The sequence below is a fragment of the Lutzomyia longipalpis genome, chromosome 1 (assembly GCF_024334085.1).
Source record: "Lutzomyia longipalpis isolate SR_M1_2022 chromosome 1, ASM2433408v1".
Lineage (NCBI taxonomy): Eukaryota > Metazoa > Arthropoda > Insecta > Diptera > Psychodidae > Lutzomyia > Lutzomyia longipalpis.
Window position 1 is genome coordinate 50,983,269 of NC_074707.1, and position 20,133 is coordinate 51,003,401.

Genomic DNA, 20,133 nt, shown 5'->3' on the forward strand with positions numbered 1-20,133 from the left:
AATAAAATTGTTCAACAACACGGTAGAAAATCGTTCATTTGGAGGGTATTTGAACTCATTGTGCCCATGGTTTAAGAGATTATAGGCGCGCAAATCTCTTTCATTCGGTGCGATACAAGCCGGCAATGAATGAACACAATCCCCGTATTGACTGGGGGGAGATAGTTTTAGCACGGAGTTTTCACGCTATTGGAAAATGTCTGTATTCAGCTATTTACATTTCTCTCCCACCAAGTGCTTGGTATAAATGTATGTATATGTGTAACATATATAGTCGACGAGAACAATACGTGAATAAAGGCGACATGATTCACCATGCATGGGCATTTAGGTGAAAATGTTCCATTTAAAAGCTGTTTGCTCTCTTTCACACATTTTACCATTAATTCTTTTGTTTCAAAATAATATCGGCTTTCGGATGAGGTGAGTCAATATTCAATATAGATTTTTCTGTTATTGATTTGAACTTGTGCGTCTGTAGGCGCATTTATAGATCTACCATATTTAACAAATTTTTAACTTTTTCTACATTAAAAGCTAATTAAAAGCAAAAGAAAAATTATGTACTGATTCAATATTTTCTTAAATTGATTTTTCTCAATAAATAGGGAAAAAAATTTCACATAAAAAGATTTTAAGAGAAACATCTTTTGAAATTATACAGAGACACAGATATTGTATAGTACAGGCTTTGTGAGTGCAAAATGATCGTGGAAACGGATGAGTTTTGGCTAATAGCCAAACAATCTCCTTGTTTGTCATATTTTAACAACTCGATGCACGCAATAAATGTCCAACAACTACATGTTTCTCACTTTGTTATATGTTTATTGTCACAAAGGTAGATTAGTTATTTATGTGTCACGTTTCGCAAGAAAATGCCGCAAATTGAGATAGGAATATCAAAGGAAATTAGGTCGATTCTAGTGAGTATGTAATTGCTTCAACAGTCAACGTCATATTCAAAAATTTTCTTTTGGTCTTTGGTAGTATGTGGACTATTTTCGACTTCAAAATGATCAACATTATAAATATTGCTTATTCACTTTTAAGTATTAAAGCGGAGAAATGATGATATACAAAGATAGACGACTAATTACCTATAAAATGTGCACACATAAAATAAATTATAAGTACCTATACCACGAAATTTTTCGCTAAATAAAAAAAGAACAGAAGTTCTCACCTCTCTATAGTCAGATTTATTTACCTTTCAGGTGACATTCGCTCGCTTTATAGCATTTACCATTAAGTATAATTACCGTAGCTCTCCGAATCAATTGACCATTACATTTGGCACAAGCTCAAATTTTTAATTGTCTCACGTACAAAAAGTTGTAAGTGCTTTTCCACGCTGTCACCACAGAATTTTGTGAGAGTAAAAAAAAATTGCAACGGAAATTGTATAAACTTTCTTTAGAAATCTTATAATGAGAATTTAATTGATTATATTATTTTATTGTACCAAATAGCTAAGAACACGTAAAAGGAGACTACTTTCTGTACTTGCTATCTCACCTATACAAAATTGCAATATAATTGAGTTCGTGGATGGTGGTTCTCTCATCTCTTTTTTTGCCATATATTACTCTGGAGATTGTTGTGCTGTGCAGACTTTAATTTTGGCAGCGAAATTAATTTCTGACAAGCACGAATAATGAGCTTAATCTCAAAGCCCAAAAACAAATAAACATACACAGACACTTTAGGTATGATCCCGGTGGGAAGTAGTTGTGAATTTTCGTATGAATTCCCGGTTGCAATTAAGCCAACCCCCCTGAGTTTCTCAACCAAAACTCCCACACATCCCACCCAACTGTTCCTCCATATACCAAAAACAGGACACAATATCCTGAAGTCCGAAATGGTCAGCATGAAAGAGGGAAATGTATGTGAATGTGTGGCGAAAACACTCAGCTAAAGGTTGAAATTTATTATGAAGAGAGCAGCAGCACCACGAGGCTGGGGGATGCGTTGTTGGTCACTGTGAGAAGGTGAAAATGTCCACACAAAAGTGGTGATGGTGTGTTAATAAAATGCTCACACCCTTGCATATATACATATGTATATGTATGTATGTAGGAGGGTTAGGTCCACCAGAAAGAGGAAAAGGCATCCTGAAAATATATTCACCATATACGGGCTGACTAACTTAATTACTTTGATTTCCGGACCGGGAATGTAATATGGAACTTTTAATTGTTCCGTTGTTTGTTTATATATGTATATTATATATTTTGACTTTAACACGCTTGAGAGCTTCACTGCACTGTCCTTATTTAAAAGAAGTAAAAAAAAAAGAATTATATATTTGTCTAACAATTTGCTGTGAGAATTTCCTCCAGTTTGGGATAAATTTCTTTTAGGAAATTCTTATTTTCGCACTTTAACGATAACAATGCGGTGTTGGGTTTGGGTGAAGTTATTCACGCCTCCTCATTTAGAGGTGGTTTGAGATGGACATTCCAAGCAATATCTTCTTCATCTTCTCGTCCTCTTTTCACCGTTCGCTTCTTCATATAATGGTATTTTCTTATGAGTGGACACAATACCGACGTGTGAGCTGAGAAAATTGGAGTGTGTTTATTTGCGATATGGAACGGTAATCCCAAATTACGTTCCATAAAAGCCTCCTTCTCACTGTCCCCCATATATAGTTGTGTGTGCCTGCCTATCCCTAAAACGTTGCTCAAGGACCAAGAGATATTAAGGTGAAATCATTGTAGCATAATGAAAATATGGTGAAACCCCTCGTGTCTTTTTGGGGACAATATCCTACCTATACAAGACACATAATATTATATTCCACTACGGCAAAAAGGGAAGAAATATCTTTCTGCACCTAAAGAGGAAATCACAAAAAAGGAACACATATGGACATTTGTGTGAATGAGATAGTGAATGAAATGGACAGAGCACTTGTTTCCGTACCGACCGGGTCAACCCCCTGAATAAACAACTACCCATGAAATGTCCTTCATACCCTAAACTCTATTTTCTATTTCCCCTGAATAGACGCCGACACTACTTATGTATGTATGTTATGTGTGTGTGTATGTATGAAAGGTATGAATCTTTGAGGAGATATATTTTGGAAACAATTTGATTTAAGAATATTCAGAATTTCATCTTATACACGTGTATTTTTTTTACCCTTCTCAATATAAGAAATGTCAATCATAACGCGTCCAGTTATAAGAGTTGGTGTCCCACAACTCATGTTTGTTTATGCGTTGTAATTTAATTTGTGAGCAGTAATTTAATGCATATATATCGACAATCGACATGGTTATGGTTCATAATCTTCGGGAGCGTCGTAATGGTCATATCTCTGGTTCTATAACACCTACATAAATTTCTTGACTAGTTTTAGAAAGGTCTTGAAACAATCTATAAGTCAGATAATATGATAATTTTCAAGGTCACCTCTAGAACACAAAATGACGGCTTTTTGTTTTACCAAAACAGTTTTTGGCGTTTTTTGTACTCAAGAAATGGTTCTAGAGGGTTCTAATGTTCTAGAAAGATTAAAAGCTCCGGTGCATCAAACTCCCTTCACATAGAATATCAAACTGAATTGAAGCATGATCCATGATACTTGGTTCGGCTCAAGGGGTACTTTCTGGCAAATTTTAGGGAATTTTCGTCGAATATTTACAAATATTTATTCTAATCCAAATAGAAGATTTTTTTTTAATTTCAGAAGACTGAGTTTCTAAAGTCTGGTAGCATTACCCATTAAATGATTTTTTTTCTTTTTTTTTATAAGGTGTGAAACACAAGTCAAACTTTTAAATAGTCTGTTGTATTTTCTAATAGATTTTGTGGATAAAGTAAGCAAATTAATGGGTAATGTGGCTAGACTTGATATTTAAAAACTAATGCCCTATTTTACGACTTATTTTTCAGATTAACCTCTTCTGGGACAGCAGGCATCAAGCTTCCACGACAATCATCTAGTTTTTTAAATTAATTTTTAAAAATTCTTTTTATTAACCCATTTCCGTTCACTCATACAATAACTTTGATCAATTTCAACGTATCATTTTAAACAAAAAAAGAAAACTAAAAAAAATGGGTTTAAAAACTTCTTTCAAATTTTCACAAAAAAAGATTTTTTTTGTACCAATAAATGAAAATGACGGAAATGGGTTAAATATACCTACTGATTAAAAATACTAATGCTCTATTACGATTCATTTTTCAGCTGATCTTCCATCCGGTGGAAGCACTCTCACCAACGACGGGGAGTCTTCAAATCAACGATGTGAGAGCATAGCTCCCGGCAACGGCTGGGGGTAAGTCCAACCCTTAAGAAAAATAATTAATTTTATTTCTATGATTTTGAAGAAATTGAAATTGAGAAGAAATTGAACAATTTCCCACTGTTCTTGTCATTCGGAAGTGGAACACCAACTAATATTCAGAATTTCATCTTATACGTGTATTTCTTTTTACCCTTCTCAATATAAGAAATCTAATACTTTCCCCTCAATACGATATATTCGTATAAATAAGCTATATATTCTACAAATTCTCCCAAAGGAATTCCTGTTCGACGTAATACTTATAATATTAATCAATCCCCAAGAAAATATTTAGGAAAATATTCAACAACACAAATCAGTGAAGGATATTAACATGTACTATACGTACATATTTATGTACATAAAAGATACCTACACATAATAAACAACTAAATCAATAAATTCCCTTCCCCCACGAAATTCCATCGTCTTTCTTAATGTACATATATTTTATATTAGTAAATACCTATATATACATAGTATGTATGTTTAGTTAAGGACGATAGGCGCAATATTATGAAATTATTATTATTTTTTAAGGGCATTATCATTTAAGACATTTCTTTTCGTTTCATGAGACTTCCACTCGATTGTTATTATCTACGAAAGATAATACACCTTGTACTTTTACGTAGAATAGGTATGGTTAGTAAGTTTTATTAGCACAGTACTTAAAAAAAAGAAGTGAAATATTTTTTTAGGGTTTATTAATTTATTTTTATAGCTATTAAAGAAATGAGTAAAGAAGGAAAAACCAGTAAAAACTATACTCAATAAATTCAACTGTTTTTTTTACCGTATCTACATTTAAGCAAAAAGAGAATAAAAGAACAATTACCATTTGCGAATGAAAACGAAAATGTTCAGTGAGGTAACAGGAGAAAAGTGTGAATACGTGATCAGACTAAAGTATATCATTTTCATCCTGTAAATAAATATATTATGTCTGTAACATATTTAGTAGGGGGTGGGGGGGGGAGGGTGTATTTAAGTCAAAAGTCAAAAGAGTATATATCCCTAATTGAATTTTACGAGAAGATAGAAAGAAGGAAATTTACTGTCACAAGTCAAGGGTAATGTACGTTTATTAGAAAGGTACAAGAGGGTGAAATACATTTCACCCAGAGAGAGAAAGAAAAAAAAAGACTCCGCTCACCATTATTTTTCTCTGCTTTTATCACATTCTCACCGTGTCACGCTAAAGTGGAGGATAATTCTCTGAAAAGAAGCAGAAGGTTATCTGTGAGAGGGACGAATAAAAAGAATTTACCATTTGGCGTGAAATGCGAAAAAAATCTCTTTGACAAAAAAGGTGACACATTGGGTGAGTAATAGAGTAGATATACATACATACCTATAATAAAAGGAAAGCTTTAAAGAAGACAAAAAACTATAATCAATTGACGGGTTCAAGGCTCCCTCTGGAGCTTAAGAAGTACATTCGTCTTTCATCAACCTAAACAGCAAGTATACCCCACGCAATATACCTACATTTTGTAAGAAATTGAAATCTCTTCTCATAAATTACATTTTCCAAGATGAATGAATAAGGTGTGTCTCCCAATCTTTCTTCAATCCACCATCATCATTTATACTGTCGATCTCACTAACATCTTCCTTTACACCCCCTGCCAAAAGGGATATTATTTACCTCATGGGACAAACACACAAATGATGAAGAGTCTCCTATTCAAGTATTTGGATGAGAGATTACTCGGTGTAAGGTAGATAGGAGAGACAAGGTATTTAATGCTTAATACTCAAGAATTTAGAACGTGATGGATTACACCAGTCAGGATTGATAGGTTCAAATTACATCATGCCTCCCCTATGGAAACATCTTAGCCTTGTATTATATCCCTGGTAAAGTTGCCACAATTGATTTAACCTTCCACACCTACATATATCAATTCAGATATAGTTTAGATCAGATAATATGTAGGAGGTATATACTACATATTATTACCATTACGTACAAAACTAAATGACATATTTGCTTCTAAAATAATATTTATTTTGATTTAGTGAAACGAATAATTTAAAACATGGTTATTTAACTTTAAATTTATTTTCACCCTAACTTATGATTTAACAGGAATATTATGTTACGCAAGTTACGTATACCATGTGGCCGACTTCTAATTAAATAAACAAATGTAAAATTTGTTAATTAACACAATATTTGAATTGTGGGAAATTTCAATTATGTTTTTATGTTGCTCACAAATGTATAATATAAAGTATGACATATTAGTTTTCCATACGAAAAAGTATAGAGGAAAATTCCATGAAAATTATTGAGTAACACCAATAATTAGGAGATAAAGTTAATTTATTATCTGTGACAATTAATTAAAATTATTTAATCTACCCTCATGCTATACTATGTATAGGTACTTTACTCTCACACAATTATTTTTTTTAAATATAATTATCTCTTTTACCAAATTGTAAATTATCAAATTAGTATAGAATCAGTGTATAATATGAAATGAATGAAAAGAGTAATACAAAACATTATCATGGGTATATGAGGATGAGATGAAGGAGCGAGTCATTAGCATGACTTTGACCATCGTTCAAAATTTATACTATTTCGAAAATCGTCACAATTCTGCCGGACTCAGCACATGTTACGGTTCCTGACGTCTACTGTCGGATTCAGGCATGTCACTCCTCTATGTATCGCAATATGTTCACATGACCGTGTTAATCTCTTTATCCACACTACGCTCACTTCTATATCTCAACCCACCCACCCCCCTCACAACCACCCACCCCTTCCCAGTCCCGTTGCTTTCTCACCAAACTCACACTTGACTTATGTGTGTACAATGTACATTTTGACTTCTGTGCCTTTAGATACACTTCTCTCTCTCTGTGAGCCAGCCCTCAAACCACCACATTTCCCCTACTCACGACGAAAATATATACATATATGTATATACCAACATACCTACCTACATATTTTGTACTATAAGTGATAAAACATCCTCAAATTGTACCATGATATACACAATCCTTATAACTTCAACTGGTTTCAACGTTACAGCGAATGACATGTGAGTGAAACTATATAGTATGTAGAATTGTGGTGGGAAATTCTCAACTGAACATATCCACTCCTAATTTTTCACAGTTCAACGAATTGATAATAATTTTCCTCTCCGTCATTTCCATTCCGGGGATTGCCCACATAAAATCTCAATTTTTTTTTGTTCATATCTAACCACATTCAAAAGGAGAAATCCCTTAATAAAAAAAATCCATTGAATTGTTTACAGTAAAAAAAAAATAATAAAAGAAAAGAAATTCCTCCTGACATCTGTCTCACAGGAGAAAATTGTTTACAAGATTTTCGCCTCTTTTTCCACTTAATCCCTATACCGACAAATGTCCAAAGGTGTCATGGAAAATTTTTCATCGCATATTGTTTTCTTCTTGTCGCCCCCCTTACCCCACGCTCAACCCATTCCATTCACACATAATTCAAAAGATAATTTCAATTCAATAAATCACTCACGGTGACTTTATACACCACCCTCTTTGGTGTATAACCCTCAAATACCCAATAATGCAGACACGATGAATTTTGCACGAAGAAAATTGTCTGCTATATAGAATAAATTGGGGAATAGCGACAGGATTGAGAGGCTCAAAATGAAATTTGCATTTAAAATGAAGTGAAAATTCCTCGTTCGACATCGATGTTGACATTATAACAAGAATTAAAAGCCTCTTAAATATTTTTTTATTCTTCCATACCACCCCCGTTCATATATAACACCACACAATATATATATTTTCAACACTTTGTGCTATCTTTTTTCATTTTTCATGCGGAGAAAATAATTATTGCATCAGATGGAGAAATCCATATAATTCTCCTGTAGCTTTAGGTAGTATAAAATTTTTTTTTTTTTCGTTCTTACAATACCATGGAAATGCTTTTTAGTTTCAATGTTGAAATATATAATTAATCATTTATAAATTAATAAAAGCAAATTCGATTTCATGTAAATTCACTTAGGCATCACATACATATGTATGTATGAATATATGTATTTACTATAAAATATTCCTTTACGAGAAAATATTCAATTTGTTTTGCCAGAATTATTTTCGATACCATCAAGTGTGTATGGGAGAAACGACGACCACAAAAAGACTTTCTCACACAGTAGAATCACTTTTATCCATCCTTATAGAATGATGGACAAAGATTTTATATACACATATGTACATACATAGATGGGAACGTGACTTTGAATTTATATGTGGAAATTACAGATGAAAATTATACCCCACGCCCACAGCCATCACCATTTGAATTGCTCTGCACGACACACATAAGGCACTCTAATAATTTTTGGAGCAATCTGATCAAGAGTGTGGTTAAATGGAGACTTCCTTAAAATCTCCTATATCCATTTAATGTAATTGGCACGAGAGATTTTTCAATATGTATGAACCATATCCCCTTCTTTCATATATACTTACATAATACATTCTCATATTATTGCCACCGAATAGACGTTCAATGGCAATTTTAGTAAAGTTCTGTTTAAATCAAAAATAGAAAAGGGAAGAAAATTAACTAAAGAAGTTTAAGTGTTATAATACTTACACAATAATTGTTTTTTTTTGTAACGTAACACAATTAAATTAAAATGTGATGGAATATTTAATTTAGCTAGTCCAAAGACTTTCATATTTTTTGCATTATCGGTTTTTTTTGTTTCATTTGCTATTCTTGGGGAGGAGAAAATTGGGGGGGGTGGGGTGGGGCTTGAAAAGAACGGATAGGAAGAATGAAAGCGAAATCAGCTATGTCTTTTCCGGGAAAATGTGAAAAAGAGAGCATCTCACCTAAGACCTATCTGCAAATGTTTACACATTCGTAAAGCACATAGAAGACTTTCTCTAACGCGGTATAAAAGGTACCTATACATCCACATAAGAAAGTTGAAGGGTGGTATTTAATATGAATAAAAAGATGAGAGAGAAACTCCGTGTACTTTGAATCTCTGTTCAAACATTTCCGAGGGATTTAGGAATTTCAACTGATTTTCCTCAAACACGGGAAGTAAATAAATTTGTTTCCTCTTTGGATTTTATATGACACAGTGAGAATGATTTGTTTGACTTCTTTCGCAACTTTTCTTCTCTTCTTTTTACCCATCTACTTGAGACGTTGCACTTTCTCTGGATATAGGAAGTTGGGGTCGTTGTATATTTGCAAATTCCGGATTCACGTTTGAAAAAGAAAATAGATTTCAAGTGTTCTATCAAATATTCACAACTGTTGAAGAATTCTCTGTGATTCCAGGTAAAAGTTTATACTCTTCGTCAAAGGATTTCCCCTTTTTCTCAGTCAATAGTTTTTTTTTGTTGATTTAGTAGATGTAAATACATAGTTTTGAGGATAACATCAATTCTTTGATTCCCTGCAAAGTGCACTCAAGCACATATTAAAGTCCTCTGCGAAAGTTCTTTAGATTTATTGTACTACTTTTGCAACCATATCCCCGTGGAAGATGACCATCAAGATATGTATTACATCGTCTGAGAGATGTATGTATATATAAATCGACACATTCATCCAAGTATGTGACATCAGTGTGTTATCTCCTCCTATATGGTTCAAACGATGAGAATTTGTGACGCACTGTAAGAGGAAAAAAAAAAGTGTGACAGACGACGGGATGCGGTAACTTCTAATGTCCTTGTTTCGTACAATGGCGATGAGACGACCGAGAGTAGCGTATCCGGCCGGAAGAAGAGTGTGACTTTTCGAGATTATTTATCACCATGTGGCGCATTCAGCAGTAAGCACGCGGAGATACTCTGATATGGACTCTCAGATTTATGGGGTCAGAGATTTTTCACCCAAAGTCCACCCATGGAGAGTTTAGGGTTTGTGTATAAGGTATATATACAACTATTAGAAGATATTTCTATATATAATTTTGTGTACACACTCACACACACTCACTTTTTTGGGATATTGAAGGAGTATCCTCCCCATCCAAGAGTTTAAAGGTGGAAGAAGTATACGGATAAGCTCCATATGATACCTGAATAGTGTTGGTTGAACAACCCAAGTGGACGAGTGGAAAATAGATGGAAAATGCATTTACCACTTGCTGAGAATTCCACTCTATCCATATGGCTCCCGTAGTACTTCCAAATCCATGTTCCATGTTCGAAAGGTTAACACGTGGGGGTAACACAATTTGGCTCTTTGGCTGTCGCAATAAGTCCTTGTTTTTTTTTCTCTCAACACTCATCTTCAAATACTCTCTCTCTATTCTACTGTTTTTTTCCTACCCTTATCCCACCACTCCATTACGGATTCACCTCCTTGTTCTATACTTCTACTTTCCTCATGTTCTCCAAAGTCTCTGCATTTCCTTGTTTGTCCTATTTTACACTCAAATTGTGTGTGTTGTCCATTCTCCTTCTTCTTAGAAGAATTTGCTCTTTTACAGTAGAATGACCAAAGAATCTTACATTGAAAAAATATAAGAGAAAGTAGAAAATATCTATAAAATATCTTTTGATTCTACTTGTAACTCTGTGTGCTGTGCAAGACTCCAAAAAAATAAAAGAAAATAGACACTCTTGGTGCAAAAGCAAGTTGATGGAACATCCCTTAGAAATAGAGAATACAATTGGTAAAATCAGGCAAGGATTCATGTAATCAAATTAAAATGGATAAAATAGAACATTAAGAGAAGAGAAATCCCAAGAGTTTATTTAAAGCTTTCCCGAATGCCTTGTGTGAGAGACAATGCGGTGGTAAATAAGAGGGAAAATGAATGAGTTCACAGAGGATATCACGGTGCTTTCTATTGATTTTTCACAGTTGAAATTTATGCGAAGTCCCACAGCAATTTACTTTTATAAATTTACCACCCCTCCGTATAACCAAAGAGAATTTGTGAAAACCCTTAGCCATTAAACTTTCAAGTACTTGCCATCAAGCTCTCCTATATATTTGTACATTATGTATGTAGATTCACAAAAAGGAATATCTTTACCTCCATGAAGTAAAATAATTATTGCAATTCAAAGAAGAAGTTTAGTTTATCACTGATTATGAGTTTTATTTAAAAGATAACTGAAAATGGATAAAAAGAAAAGGAAAATGAAATCTTTTTCAAGTTCTTCCATTAAACTCAAAAGCGAAATATACAAATCAGTTAATAATAATAATCATAAATAATTAACGATGGGTGATGGCTTCACGTGAAATTTTCCAGACGCGCCACTAATTTAATTACAGAGAGTATGAGACTAACCCCATCTGACTCATGTTCACCGTCTTTCTTCTTTCTATATCGTGAAGATGTAGAGCGAGATATTAATGGTGATATCTAATTAGCCTTTTGCAATGTATTCCCGGGCGCAATATCCACCTAGCTTTCTCTTCGCCTTTCTTAATACCAATTTCCACACTCCTACACAAAATACACGCGCAATGTAAAATTTTAAGATGAAATATCATTCCCGTGGCGTACATATTCTTAATAAAAGGAATCTTCTTAATTCAAGACAATTTGATTCACGAAAAAAAAATAAAAAAAAGGAATATCAAGAAAAATGGATGGAACAGTATAAAGCGAAAGAACGGTAAGTAAAACTTACGGGCTGTGATTCTTTCTTTTGTCAGTGAAATGTGAAATTGACTGAAAATTGAGGATGGGCAAATTTTGAGGAAGGATTTCTCGCGCACCGAATCACAGCCAACGCGCAGATAATTTGTGAGAAGCCTTAATCGTGGGCGTTGGCTGTGATTCGGTACGCGAGAAATCCTTCCTCAAAATTTGCCCATCCTCAATTTTCAGTCAATTTCACATTTCACTGACAAAAGAAAGAATCACAGCCCGTAAGTTTTACTTACCGTTCTTTCGCTTTATACTGTTCCATCCATACTATATTTAATTTTTATCTTTGCAGTTTATATATATTTATCTTTGCATTTTTATATGTATATATAATGTATATATCTATGCATTTATATATATTTTATTTTACTTTTATATGTGTATATATAAAACGCCCCGCTTCGCGGGGCGTTGGTCTTCTGCAACTCAAGATATGACATGTAAACTTTAAAACGCGATATCTCCGGAACGGCTACATAGATTTTCTTCATTTTTGGCATGGTGATAGATATTATAATCAACTATAACATATCAAAATATGAAGCAATTCTATAAAGCGGTGCTCGAGATATTCATCGAAAACTCATCGAAAATTTTGTTTTTGATTTTAGCGCCACTTGCGGTCATTTTTTGAACTTGTGATGTTCCGAGCAGTTGTAGGGCTTTTTAATATCTTTCATTTGAGCCCGAGTTGATCAAAATCGGTCAAGCGGTTCTCGAGTTATGGTCGACTTTCGATGAAAATTTGTGACGGCCATATTGGCTAAACGGCTTGACCGATTTTCGAAAATGAGGTATCGTTGGAAAGGTCTTGATGGCCCCTATAACATATCAAAATTTCAGATTTTTAGCTGTTACAGGGGCTGAGATATAGCGAAAACAAAATTTGACAGTTATTCAAAATGGCGGACGCGGGGGTGGGGGGTTGGATTTGACTTCATAATCGGATGTCTTCCACCCGATATATGAACTTTGCCGTTGACCGCAAGTCTCTATCTATTACCGTTCTCTTGTAATTTAGCGAAAGGTTCCGGACGGCCGGACGGCCGGACGGCCGGACGGCCGGACGGAAAGATTTTTGGCGCCACCATTTTTTGGAATGTAGGGATCCTAATTCGTGCTCATCCCAAGTTTGAGCCGGATCTGACGACTTTGCATTTTAGAGTGTACACAGAAGCTGTGCTTCTTTGAAGAAAGAATCACAGCTAAAATCATTTGGAGTTTAACTTGGAAACTCTCGCTTCTGTATTATATAGCTTCTGTATGTCGCGTTTATCGCAAAATCCATAAAATGCCAAATTGCCGAATCTCTTTTTCTCTCACATACACTATGTTCTCAAATGTATATTCGGCAATCTGCAGATGAGGCCACAAGTGCACCAAGCACAGGCACTAAATTGTCCCATTGGACTAATTTAAATGCACTCACAAAGTGTTCAGCTTCCCAATTTTATGAGCTACACCTGTTTTTGGTGTTTGCTCTTGCTTTTCCCAACCAACAACCACCCTATTTTCCCCTCTTACCCATCATCCAACCAACCAGTCGCATATTTAAAAGCACCCAGAGATGAACTCATACCTTTATCCGCAAACTGAAACGTGTACACATGCCTCGTTGGGGGAATTCCAGAAAGATATGATAGCATTTTCGAACCCATGGTTCCCCCGGCAAGTTCAATGCTTCTGTGCATTCAGGTTGGTGCGATGGAGGGGGGGGAGTGGGAGAGGAATACTGACCATTCCAATTTATGGTAGAAATAAATTTGAAATTTATTCATCCAGGTACACGATGCTCAGTAAGGCAAAATGCTGTTTTGCTTTGCCCTATCATTTTCACCACCCATCATACACACACACCCCATTCTCCTCTATTTAAATTGACCACTTTCAATAGCACAATCCCCCTTATACGGGGGGATTTATTCCATAATAATTTTGCATATGCTACTTACAAAAAAAAAGACTACGCCATAAACTGACCATTTGCAAGAGGTGTAAAGTTTTGTACCATGTTTAAATTGTTCAATATTTTATAGAAAAATTTATTAATTAAAATCTTGCTTCTGATCTTTTTATTATAATCTAGAAAAGCCTAGAAAAGGATTATCTATATAATAAAGAAAGGCCTGTTTGTTGGTAATCGTCGTTCCGACTTTTTTATACAAATCCACACCGTTTGTCCGATCGCGATGAAATTTGGTACAGAGGCTCCTTATAACAGGCGGTTTCAGATGGCCGTATTCATTTTCTCCCCAAAGTCCCCCTTCAGGTAGCCCCCATAGAGATTTCATGCAGTTTTTGCAAACTTTTGAATTTGGCGCCTAATGTGTTGTATGAAATTGATTTCTTCTCTTTGCAAAATTTTTCTTTTTCCTTCGATGAGAGCTTCCCATCTATATAATAAAGAAAGGCCTGTTTGTTGGTAATCGTCGTTCCGACTTTTCTATACAAATCCACACCGTTTGATCGATCGCGATGAAATTTGGTACAGAGGCCCCTTATAACAGGCGGTTTCAGATGGCCGTATTCATTTTCCCCCCAAAGTCCCCCTTCAGGTAGCCCCCATAGAGATTTCATGCAGTTTTTGCACATTTTTGAATTTGGCGCCTGAAATGTTGTATGAAAATGATCTTCTCTTTGCAAATTTTTTTCTTTTGGGATCGATAAGTGGCCCAAATCTGCCTTTAAACCATCACAATTTATTTTCTCTCTAAAATTTGCGCGAAGCGCAACAAATCCCCGCGAAGCGGGGCGAGGTAAATTGGAGCGAAGCGACAATTTACCTCGTTTAAAGAATAACTAATCTTTAAATGAAAAAAAAACTTCTCGACTAAATTTTAAGATAAAAATAAAAAGGATTGATATTTAATGGGACAATTGAGAGTGAAATTTGGATCTTTACCTACATACATACATATATTATGTTCTCTAAACATGTTGATTTTGGGTACCAACCCTATTATTGGATAAGGTCGCATAACTTTTCCTTTATATGTATGTACATTCAATTCACTTTCACTGTAATCGGATAAATTATCCCCAGGACCACAAGTGGAAGATAGAAGAGTTAGTGCCCCAAAGGTGATTTTATCTTCTTTATACATGTATATGTATGTATGTATGTAGAAGAGGGTATTACTGGTGTGAAAATTATATTATGGGGAATGGAAGATAAGAACCTTGCGGTGTATGTGTAAAATTAATTATGGTGTTGATGAAATGGACTTTCACATGTTAAGAACAAAAGTAACACTAAAGGCTATTGCCACACCTCTAAATTAAGTTAAGGTAACTTCTATGGGGGGAGTGGGTGTAAAAGATGTGGCCTGTGTTGGCGAAAATGTTGCATGGTTCGGTCATTTTGCTTTCCATTTCTCACATCATCCCTTCAATTTGCTGCCCTCTCTCTCCTCCATTACATTTAGGGACACTAACATTTATATATAGAATACCTCCTCCTTCTCCTCCTTAACGGAATTCCCAATGGGATCTAACTCACAATATTATATGACAATATACGATGAGAATGTTCCTTCTGTTGTAATAAAGTTTTCTGATCTTACTAAAAGGCTTTACCTATCATATATTGTAAAAGATTTTTCAGTTTTTTTTTTGCATGAATTCTTTGGCTTTTTAACTCTTTCATAGATGAAGGTATAAATTTTCAGGAAAAAAAAGAAAATATTTTAACATAACGAACCCCTTGATGTAAAATGGAAAATTAGTGTTTAATCAAATATGAAATGTGGCATTAAGAGCAAAATGTAATATGTAATGTGATGCAAGAACATGGGCATATATAAGGAGATATTGTTTTGAGGCTAGGAAAGCAAAAAGGGTCAGTTGTTAGAAATTTAATTTAATATCACAAAGGTGTAAGCTCTCTTCCTAAATTTTATTACAACCAACACCCCTTGACCGTACATAAAATCTGCATGAAAATTACCAAACATTAGGAAAATTTTCAATTTGTGTGCTTCACGTATATGTATGTAATATACACACAGAGAAGATGTTGGAGAAAACATGAAATAATTTAATATATTTTGGATAATTTCTTGCTTGTAATGCACATTAAAATTATGCCATCCCATTACATTAACTTTTCTCGTAAATATTTCAACCATGGATAAGTGTCAGTGTTTGAGAGGAAAAATAAACACCACGTGTCGGTGTTTGGGAGATGAGAAACTGAGGCAATGCGGGAATTGGTATTAGAAGGAATTAAGGTGACAGTAAATGGGAATCATAAATTCGTCAAATATTTATTATTATGACCTACAGCCGCTCGTTTTTCTTCCCAACTCATCTTTTTCGTTTAGAGCAAAATATTAATTTATTTTGTTCATTACTTAAAATGCGGAAGTCCTATTTTATTTCATTGCAAATTTATTAATACAAATTTTACGATTAATACGAAAAATTTAATTTCACGACCCAAAATGTTTCTTTCTACCTATTTTTTTAAGCTTATTTGAAATACAAGAAAGGTTCAATTCTGTTAAATTAAAAGACTTTTTTTTTATGCTTTCCTTGCAAATCGGGAGTTGTAAGATTTTGTTAGTCTGTGAAAAATCTTTTAAATATTTCCACAGTTTGTATCTTTCTCTACTGATAGGTATAGAGTAAAAAAAAATACTATTTCCGGAATATTTAAAAAAAAAACTTTTTGAAAACCTTTCCGAATAAGCAAACCTTTACAAGACCTGTCAGAGTTGCAAAAAACAAAAGAAAAGATTTTTTTTATAGAATCGACTACAAGTTTGAAAAATGTTTTTTTTTCAGTCAAGGCAAATTTTCTTTAAAATATGTATGTTATGTATGATACACACATACTTATATATCTATGCTTAGTTAAATAGGTATTAAATTTGTTAAGAAAATCTCTCTATAAACCAATGAACCATTTTCTTATCTCATTTTCTGCGAAAGTCAATCATAACGCGTCCAGTTATAAGAGTTGGTGTCCCACAACGTGTAGAAGTTTTATTATGCGTTGTAATGCTATTTGTAAGCAATATTAGTAGGCAAAGTTGATTTTTTTTTGTGAAATTCAGCAATTTGATGCATAAAAATGGTCATATCTCTAGTTATATAACACTTACAGAAATTTCTTGACTAGTTTTGGAAAGGTATTGAAATAAGTTATAATCTGACATATATTGCGATACATTTCAAGGTCACCTCCAGAACACAAAATGGCGGAATTTTGTTTCACAAAAAGAGTTTTTCGCATTTTTCGTCCTGAAGGAATGGTTCTAGAGGTTTCTAATGTTCTAGAAAGTTGTAGATAATTGCAAAACCTTTAATTTGATACCAAATTGAGCAAAATCGGACAAGCCGTTCAAAAGATATGACTCTTAGAACTTTTCAAATTCAAGAATTTTTCAAATGGCCATATCTTCTAAACGGCGACATAGAATTTCTTCATTTTCGGACTGGTGAAAGATATTGAGTCAGGCTACAACATCGATAATGGGGATTCGGAGATATAGCCCCTTAAAGTTAGGCAATTTTTGTTTTTGATTTTAGCGCCTCTTGCGGCAATTTTTGGAACTTGAAATGTTCTAGGCAGTTGTAGGGCTTCTTGAAACCTTTCATTTGAACCTAAGTTGGTCAAAATCGGTCAAGCCGTTCTCGAGTTATATCGAAAAAACACTTTTTTCTTTAGGCCGCCATATTTGCTAAACCGCTTGACCGATTTTCAAGTATAAATTGTTGATGAAAACATCTCACTGAGCCCTACAACATACTAAAATTTCAGATCTCTAGCTATAAGGGAAGTGGTTGACGGTATTTCAAAATGGCGGACGGCGGCCATCTTGGATTTTGAAAATGCGAAAAAATTAAATTTTACACCCACATTTCTATAGAAAACTTCAAACCGGAAGTCTCTATTTGCTACCGTTCTCGAGCTATAAGGCAAAGTTTGGGCGACCGGCCGGCAGGACGGCCGGCAGGCCGGCCGGAACAAAAATTTTCCACCACCATTTTTGGAATGTGGGTTGTCTGAAACGTGCTCATACCAAGTTTGAGCCCGATCTGAGGTGGTCGGTTTTTCCGACGATTACAATACTTGGTGTTGGCCACGAAGTGGAACACCAACTAATTGTATATCCTTCACAATCTACATGCAATCAACCCATTGAGTCACCCATTCACCACCCAGTAAGTGAGCATGGAATTACTTTGATGTCTTCTAGAGAAGTTGTGTAGTAGATATTTGTTGGTAAATTGTCTTGACCCTAAAACTTTTAATTACAATTTCTCTCATTGTTTCTTAATGACATCTTGAATATATCTTAACTTGATGCAATTCACTCCACACCATATCATCGTATAATTTCCTGGGATGGTTACACCACACTAAACATTCTCTATGTATTATATCGAATCAAATATACTTTGGGCAAACAAGATGTACCGGACAAGGGACACAGCTCTTGTGCCATAATAATGGCATACACTCTAATAAATTTTCTTCCGAACATTCCAATGAAATTTTGGCAAAGAGGATGATTTCAAAGGAAGAAAAACCCTTTATTAAAAATGACGTAGTTTTGTGATGTTTTAGATAGAAAAAAATCGGACTATAATTTAAAGTTTAAAAAAAATTGAGGTTGATTCTTTTAAAAATCTTTTATTTTACTTATTTTTTACAACTTTAAAAGTTATAAGATTGTTGTTTTCTATGAAAAATCTTTTAAAATTTTGACAATTTGTTCGAAGGTTCTTTAAAAATCTTTTGATTTTCTTTTATGAATATAAAAAAAAATCTTTCAACGATTTTTAATTTGAAAGAAAAGAAAAGATTTTTGACAGAATCGACCACAATTATTAACATTATGATCACATAATTTTTTATTCAAATTAATTGTAATTCTCATTGTCATTGGCAAGAGAACACAAACACACACACACACACACTTGTAATGACAAGTGCGAAAAATATTATTCATTTTCTCCAAGAAAAAGACACAACAAAGAAAGAAAGGAGGAAAAAAAACAATGTCCTCGAATCCTTGGTATGAGTTTTGAGACAAATCATGAAGTGAATGATGAAAATAAATTGTGGTGTCCACAGAATTCACCTCACGAACGAGTTACGGTAAATTGTCATCTTATGTACCACTCCCCATTTTTGGATTCACCCTCGTTAAGGACATGAGGGTGGAATTTAGTGGGTGGCGGGGATTTGGTATGTTCAGTCAGTTGTCTTCAGCAGCACTCACTCTCTCCCACAGAGACCCAGTACAGACTCAAAAAGAACGGAAATGGCAAAATGATGGTGGTTTGAGTATTTTCACAATTTGACAATTTTCTGCCGCATTTCTCCCGTCAGTCACACTTTGTCCATTTCAAGGTATTTCCTCCACATCTTCTCCAGGCACATGATGCTGTCCAGTAAATTCACAAAGTCTCCTTTTCTCCTCGTCCACCCACTTGATTTATTACATTCGTATGTTGCACCAAATCCAAGGAGAATGTTGTAGGATTTTCTATCAACTTTATACCACCGCACACTCTATTCGAGTCAGGCAGTGTCTTGGAATCAAATTAACTTCCACTCACTGGAGATCATTATGCTTGATATACATATACATTCATTTATATATGTACATATAGTAATACATACGGGGAAATTTCTTCTTTCAAATTCGTTTTTATTTAAGTTTTAAATCAAAAGAAAGTACCTACTACACCTGTACACCATATATTCTTCTTCTGATTTAAAGAAAAGATCTTTCATTTGCATGACTAATTCACCATTTCCACCTCTATCATCCCCAACAAATGACAAATAATTAATTTGGCGTACACAGAAACAACTTTTCTTTATCCCAACCCCCCCACAATCTAATTAGATGGTTTTGCGTATGTATATAGTTAGGAAGAGTATCAAACGGTAAATCAATCTTAAAGTAACTCTATATACTACAACTTCTATCCGTGAAAAGTTTGTCTTGCCCATCCTTGCGTATAAAAGAGATTATAGCGGTCCTTCAACATGATCTACTCCTTAGAATATTTTCAAAACTTTCATATAGTATGTATATTTGCGTGTATACACAGTAAAGTTTACTATGAAGGAAATAGAAAAGTATACATACAAGTAGAAATAGGTATCGTAATAAATTTTGCCAAATTTAGTTAAA